Genomic DNA, 8538 nt, shown 5'->3' with positions numbered 1-8538 from the left:
TGTAGTGTTAAGAACTCAAAAAATGAAAAAAAAACACCTTTGAAAATTTGAAAAAAGAATCAAAAAGTTTAACTAATGGAGTTTTTGACAAATTTGGACAAAACATATATGATTTTAAAATAAACAAAAAAACTCAAATATAAAAATCTTTCACTGAAAATTTTGAAGAAAACACAAGAAAAGTAAAACAAAATGCATGAATATGAACACAAGAACACCTACAAGCACATACATGAAGGTTCAATTAAAAACAATGAATTTGAACTGGAAAAAAAAAAGAGACAAAAACACAATCAATCGGTAAACCTTCAAGATAATTAAGAAAAAATATGAACAACGCAAAAATTAGAATTTTTTTTAAGCTACTTGTCTATTAAACTAAAGTTGTGATTACCATATGATGCAATCCTTAGTTGCATCTTCATGATTCGTTGTGCTTTTTTTAGATCAATCTTTGCACCAATTTCAACTCCAAACAGAAACCACAAATTCAACTCAAACAATTTCGTTTTCAACAACATATTAACCAATTCCACCAAAATTGTTCATCACGCAATCTTCAAACTATCTTTAGGGAAACCCCAAGGCATGAACCGATTCAATTTTGAGAATAATAAATTAGCAATTTATGTTGAAATCGCCAAACACAAATCAGAGTTTCCTTGACAAATTTTATAACAAATTAGCAATGCATCATTTCAACAAGATTCACCAAAATCGAATTGTAATTTCACATTTATTTTACTTCAATCAAAACGCACCAAAAATCAAACACAAAAGAGGAACACAAATGAAAACGCAATGCTGGAAAAGTGTTATGGTCCCTGTTGTATAGCATAATCACCGAGTGTTCTTCTGGGTGCGGTTGTCATTCTTCAGTCACGTTCCTTTCTTCTTGAATTGGTTCAATATGAAGGGTAGACGTGGTTGAAGATTCTTCAATTACTTCTCCTCGTTTTTGTTTTCTTAATCTTGTTCCTCTGAGTTGTCTTTTCAATTTCTAAATCCAATTGTAGTTGATCTTTAGAAACACGTCCTCTTAATATCATATATCATAGACTAGCTCATGCAAGCATTAGCACAAAAAATAATAATTAAAATAAAGAAAAAAATTAACTATTTAAAAAAAACATAAAATTTAAAATAAGAAAAAATAACTATTTTTAAAAAAATAAACGAAAAAAAAGTTTAAACTAAAAAAATAACTAATTTAAAAAAAATAAAAAAATAAAATAAAAAGCAACTATTTTTGAAAAAAAAAAAATCAAAAAATTTAAAATGAAAAATAACTAATTTTTAAAAATAAAATATTTTAAAAAAAATAACTAATGATTAAAAATAAAATATTTTTAAAAAAATAACTAATTTTTAAAAATAAACAGAAAAAATTAAAACAAAAAATAACTAACTTTTTTAAAAATAAAAGAAAAACAAAAAAAAGGAAAAATAACTAATTTTTAGAAAATAAAAGGAAAAAAAAATCCTTAATACTTAGTGAGTTAAACTCTAAAATCTTAAATAAAAATTGCTCTCGACAATGGCGACCAAAACTTGTTGACCTAATTTGACAAGTGTATCGAGTCAAAAGTAATAATTTGTCTTAAAAAACAGATATCGAACCCAAAAGGAACAATTCTCTTAAAATTTTAATGTGTAAAACTTACTAGATATTGAAATATTTGCAATGAATTGAGTCAAGAGATGTGCTTGTAACATTTAAATAAAAAGCAGAATAAATAATTATGAGAATTTGATTGATAGAATTGAGATTGAAATTAACTTTTCTCACTTGTTTGTATTTTAGTAAATAAAATCATACAACATTCTTACTTATTTGATATTGATAAACACAAAAAGTCATTCACATTGATTCCTCCAACATGAAATTATTAAGATTATCTCCAAAACATTGATCCCTCAATTATTTAGAAACTTCTTATCATAAGAGAAGATGTTATAAAGCATTTGATATAATATAATACATTCATAGTATTAAAACACATCAAGTATTTTCATTTGGGTTAGATCATCATAGATACTTCTAAATCAATTCCAAATATCTAAATCAAAAATAAAAAAATCAAACTTTAAGAATAAAATGAAAATAACAATATCAAAAAAAAAAATTATAGATAAATATCACCACAATACATAGGAGTTTGAAATGATTACATTCAATCCCAAAGAAAAGGAATTAACCACTCATACTAGTCTTTACATGTGCCAAAAAGATTATTGAAAGTAAGAGAAGAAGATTCAGAACGTTTCTCCTTAACAGTTGTCTCTTAGGATTTCCTTTATCCTTTTCTCCCTATCTTACGCCCCTTTTTAACCTAATTTGACTTGGGCTAAGTGACATCTATATTCATAATATATCCCTTTGTTTTATCTCTCCTTAAATTCCTGGAAAATAATACAAAATTGGGATTAATCTCATAATTCCAAAATATATTATTGAATTCTAATTTTTTAAATTAGTGTTAAGTCATAACTTAATCAACAATTAAAATCAATAAATATCTAACTTTTTGCATGAAGTTTTACTAAATAATGACACTTTAATAAAAAAATAGAATATAAAACTCTAATTGATGGGTTGAAACTTACTCAAGAATAGGGTGTGAAATAGTTGAAATGTTGGTGCGACTCTCAGTTGGTCAATGGTCACATAAACAATGATTATCAAGTCAAGAGTCATTTCTTCATAAGTATTATGCCAGGAGAGCAAAATAAGCATGTCGACGTTCTCTCTAAGCTCGTTAGCACAAGGAAGGTCAGACAATACCAAACCCTCATTCAAGAAACTTTGAGCGCTCCAAGCTAGGACCGTGATGATGTGTTACAAGTATATTTGGGTAGCTCGAGTTGGATGCCACTTATCATCAATTTTTTTATCAATTATTATTTACTTGACAACACAATAGAAGCTATAAGGGTGGAAAACTCTTTTGAAGAGGTTTTTCCTTTCCATTACTAAAATTCTTGGACGACGATCAAACAAAATACGTGTTCATCGAACTCCACAGGGACATTATTGGCAACTCCGAAAGGACACCTACACCTTTACGAACCTCTTCACTCACTACCTCCTTAAGAGTTGTATACGATAGCCTCCTCGCTGCCATTTATAAAGTGAGGAATAGACATACTTAACTCATTCCCTCTTGTAAAAGGGCGGGTAAAATTCTTAATAGTGATCATTGATTACTTCATTAAGTGAATAGAAGTTGAGTCATTTTTAACTATCACAACTCTACAAGTAAAAATATTATGAAAAAGTTTTGTCGTCACAAATAACGGTCAATAATTTATCAATAAGGGGTTTGAACAATTAATGCAACAACTTGACATAAAACATCAAGTCTCATCCATGGAACACTCCCAAACTAAAGAACAAATTGAAGCGACCAATCAGATTATCTTGAAAGAACTTAAGAAGAAACTCGGGGAAGCTAAAGCTCTTTGAGACAAAGAGATACCTAATATATTACAGTATTATCATTGCATCTCTTGAATGTCTATAAGGGAAACACTTTTCCGACTGACGTACGATACAAATGTCATGATCCCTATTGAGCTCGGAGAAGTCTGAAAAGACAAGCATGAAGGAAAACTAGCCCCCGACGAGGAAGGTTCATAGTAGTATAATCACTACAGAATTGGCTTACAAGCTTGAACAATTAAATGACAAACTCTTACCAAGGGTTTGGAACACAACCCATTTGAAGAGGTATTACAGTTGAATTATTGATAAGGATGATGTACTCGATTTTTATCCCTAAGGAGGATTTTTTTGAGTAAGGTTTTAATTAGACACATTCTTGACATAAAATTTCTTTTGATATTTATTTCAAAGAGTACCTCGGTAGCCGAAATCAAATGATCATTAAAGCAATTGTTAGCCAAGACCAAACAGTCTAGAATAAAGTTATAAAGAATAATTGTCTGAGATCAAACGATCATCGGAATAACAATGTCCATTCGAGATCAAGCGATTATTGGAACAGTTGTTATCAAGGACCAAACAGTTATAGAAAGAACACTCTTCGAGATCAAATGATCACCAGAACAATAATTTTTATCCAAAATCAAATGATCATTGAAATAATTGCTATCAAAGACCAAACGGTCATAGAAAGAACACTCACCGAGATCAAACAATTACTAGAACTATAGTGTCTATCTAATCAAACGATCATCAGTACAATTGCTATCAAACAATCATCGAAACAATAGTTTATCTGAGACCAAACGATCATCAAAACAATTATTATCAAAGACCCAACAGTTATAAAAAGAACACTCACTGAGATCAAACGATCATCAGAACAACAATACTTATCCGAAATCAAACAATCAATAGAACAATTTCTATCAAGGACCAAACAATCATAGAAAGTACACTTGCTGAGATCAAACAATCATCGAAACTACCATGTCTATCTGAGATCAAACAATCATCGAAACAATTGCTACCAAAGGCCAAACAGTCATAGAAAGAATACTCATCGAGATCAAACGATCACTGAAATAACAATGTTTATCTGAAATTAAACAATCATCGAAACAATTGCTACCAAGTGATCAAAGAGCACCTACCAAGATCAAACGATCATCGAAAGAGTAGTGTCTATATGAGATCAAACGATCATCAGAACAATCATTATCCAAGAACAAACGGTCATTAAAAAAAGTTATACATAATCACTGTCCAAGATCAAACAATCGATGGAATGACAATGTCCATCCAAGTTCAAATAATGTTTGGAACAAAATCGCTTATTAAGATCAAATAATCATTAGAATAATTTCTAGTCAAGACCAAACAGTCATTTGAAAAAAGTTATACATAATCACTATCTGAGATAAAACGATTATTGAATTAGAGTTATACATAATGTTATCCAAGATCAAACGATCATCGAATCTAAGTTATGCATAATCGTTATTTGAGATCAAACGATCATCAAATCAAAGTTATAAATAATCGTTATCCAAGATCAAACAATCATTGGAACAAAGTTATACAAAATCGTTATCCGACATTAAATGATTATCGAAACAAGAGTTATACAAAATCTCCTGAAAATAAGTGAACATCATAATCTAGCAAGTCGATTGAAAATAAACGACCATCTCAAAGTAATCCAACTGTATAACAAATAAAATATCATCAAATCAAAATAATCTAATAAACACTGGCAGAAACACTAAAACGCGTTCATCCATCAAACCGGTACACTTGCACCTCATTTATGGATTTTAAACTTGGATGATTAATGTACCTACTCATATCCAAGACATGCGAAGATACACATAATAATATAAAATTCAATCAAATCAAATCAAGTGTAATCCAATCAAATAAAATGTAATTCAATCAATCATATACAACCATATAACTTAGATATTTATATAATATTAATTGATTGGATGAGAAATATCACTACAAGAAAAATCCAATTTATCTACGGAAGAAATCCGTAGGTAACAGCCAAAATCCGTAGGTAAATCAACATTACCTACGGATTAAAAATACGTACGTAATGTGGGTGTCGATAATTTACCTACGGATACTGTGTTTGGGTAACGAAAACAGCAGTTACCCACGAACTGCAGTCTGTAGGTAATACCCACTGACTTCAAGTTCGTAGGTAATGTTAATATACTTTACTTTTAAAATTTTAATTATTTTTTGGAATCTTTTTTTATTTTCAATTATTATTTACATATATTATTAAATAGTATTAATATTATTAAATAGTATTAATATTATTAAATAGTATTAAATAGTATTAATATTATTAAATAGTATTAATAGTATTAATATTATTAAATAATATTAATAGTATTAATATTATTAATACTAGCGGGAACACAGGCACTCACGTGTCCCTGTGTATCCGCATTTTTCATTTTTACTATTTATATATTCATATAATTTTAATAAATATTAAATTATATGAGAAGATACGTAAATTATCTAAATGCACCATTGATAATAGTTTTATTAAGATTTTATGTTAATTTTTTATATTTTCATTTTATTGTTTTTGAATATTAAATTTTGATTTAACTTGAGTGTAATCTTGAACTTTGTAAGGTTATCAAGATTAAAATTAAGGTTTAAAAAAAATGGACCAGCAAACAATGTCAAAACATAATGCAAATGGTTGTATGTTGGAAGTTGTGGAATCTATCACCATATCAATTGAATCCACATCTTCCATGGCAAAGAAGTTGAAAAAAATAAAATAATAAACTAAATACAAATTACCAAACTTCCAACTTATGTAATATCTAATAGATCAAAGCACCAGTAGACATAAAAACTTTGCCCGCAAAGCTGGGCTTAGGATTCATACAAAAATATAAAAATAAATGAAGAAAGCAATAGAAACAAAGATGTTCAAATCCTATAACAATGAGACACGTCTCTGCTTCGAACGCTTTGGGAAGTGCAAGAAGGAGGAAGCAATGGTGGTTGTTGTACAGTGGTGATTGAAGAGGGACTAAGATGGGTGAGAGTAGGAGAAGAACATGGAGCGTGAAGGAAGAGGGTTCAAAATGTGTCAAAATTTATGAGCATTTTTTTTCTTTGGATGCAACGGGTGAAAACTACTCCTTATAAGGAAGTGGAAGAAAGTGGTAACCGCTCAACTACTCCTTATAGGGAAGTGGATGTAACTGGTGAAAACTAGTCCTTCATAAGAAAGTGAATGTAAATGGTGACGGTGAAAACTACTGAAGAAAGTGGTAACCGCTCAATAATAATCAAATTGTTCACGTTTGACCCTACTCACATTTCCTAATATTTATTTCTCTCTCATAAAACAGACACTCCCTCTCATTATGCAATTAATTTTCAAAATAAATTATCTCTTTCAATTCAAACAGTTGCTTCATTTATTTCAAATATTTTATTAAATTTATTTCTCACTCATACAACAGACACTCTCTCATTATGCAATTAATTTTCAAAATAAATTATCTCTTTCAATTCATAACCATTCCTCCACCTCTCATTCAATTCATAACCGTTCCTCAACCTCTCTTTCAATTCATAACTGTTCCTCCACATCTTTTTCAATTCAAAACCGCTTTTCCACCTCTCTTCCGATTCAAAACCGTCCCACTACGTATACGAAATATTGTAGAAAAAATAAGAAAGGGCATAATGACCATAATACAATAATAAAATTAAATATTAATATAAGGATAAAATGGAAAAAAAAATTAAGAGCAGTTAAGAGGGGAATAAGAAATAACACAATGACCATAATACAATAATAAAATTAAATATTAATATAAGGATAAAATAAGAAAAAAAATTAAGAGCAGTTAAGAGGAGAATCCCCTTTATATATAGGTATAGATTATTAAATAGTATTAATATTATTAAATATTATTAATATTATTAATTGTTATTAATATTATTAAATATTATTAATATTATTAAATGTTATTAATATTATTAAATATTATTAATATTATTAAATGTTATTAATATTATTAAATATTATTAATATTATTAAATGTTATTAATATTATTAAATATTATTAATATTATTAAATATTATTAATATTATTAAATGTTATTAATATTATTAAATATTATTAATATTATTAAATGTTATTAATATTATTAAATATTATTAATATTATTAAATGTTATTAATATTATTAAATATTATTAATATTATTAATATTATTAAATATTATTAATATTATTAAATATTATTAATATTATTAAATATTATTAATATTATTAAATATTATTAATATTATTAAATATTATTAATATTATTAAATATTATTAATATTATTAATATTATTAAATATTATTATATTATTAATATTATTATATTATTAAATATTATTCATATTATTAAATATTATTCATATTATTAAATATTATTCATATTATTAAATATTATTCATATTATTAAATATTATTCATATTATTAAATATTATTCATATTATTAAATATTATTCATATTATTAAATATTATTCATATTATTAAATATTATTCATATTATTAAATATTATTCATATTATTAAATATTATTAATATTATTAAATACTATTCATATTATTAAATATTATTAATATTGTTAAATATTATTAATATTATTAAATATTTTAAATATTATTAATATTATAAATTATGATTTTATAATTCTTCATAATATATTAATATTTTTAATGTTATGTATATAATTATTATGATAATAGGTGGTACGTAATAGAGATTCGTGGGTAATAGTTGGTAGGTAATAGAGATTCGTAGGTAAAAGTTGGTAGGTAATAAGATATGTGGGTAATAGTTGTTAGGTAATGCTGAATTTATCTACGAATTCAGAATCTGTGGGTAATGTCCATAGGTAATGTTGTTCCTAGGTAATATCCGTAGGTTGCTGATTTTACCTACGAACTCAGATCCGTGAGTAAAAATCCATAAATAATACTGATTTTTTTTTGTAGTGTATTCAATAATCAATTTTTTTCTTATTTATTTTAAATATCATTTAAATAC

Source organism: Phaseolus vulgaris, chromosome 8 (assembly GCF_000499845.2).
Source record: "Phaseolus vulgaris cultivar G19833 chromosome 8, P. vulgaris v2.0, whole genome shotgun sequence".
Taxonomy (NCBI): domain Eukaryota; kingdom Viridiplantae; phylum Streptophyta; class Magnoliopsida; order Fabales; family Fabaceae; genus Phaseolus; species Phaseolus vulgaris.
Note: the sequence above shows the minus strand (reverse complement) of the source record.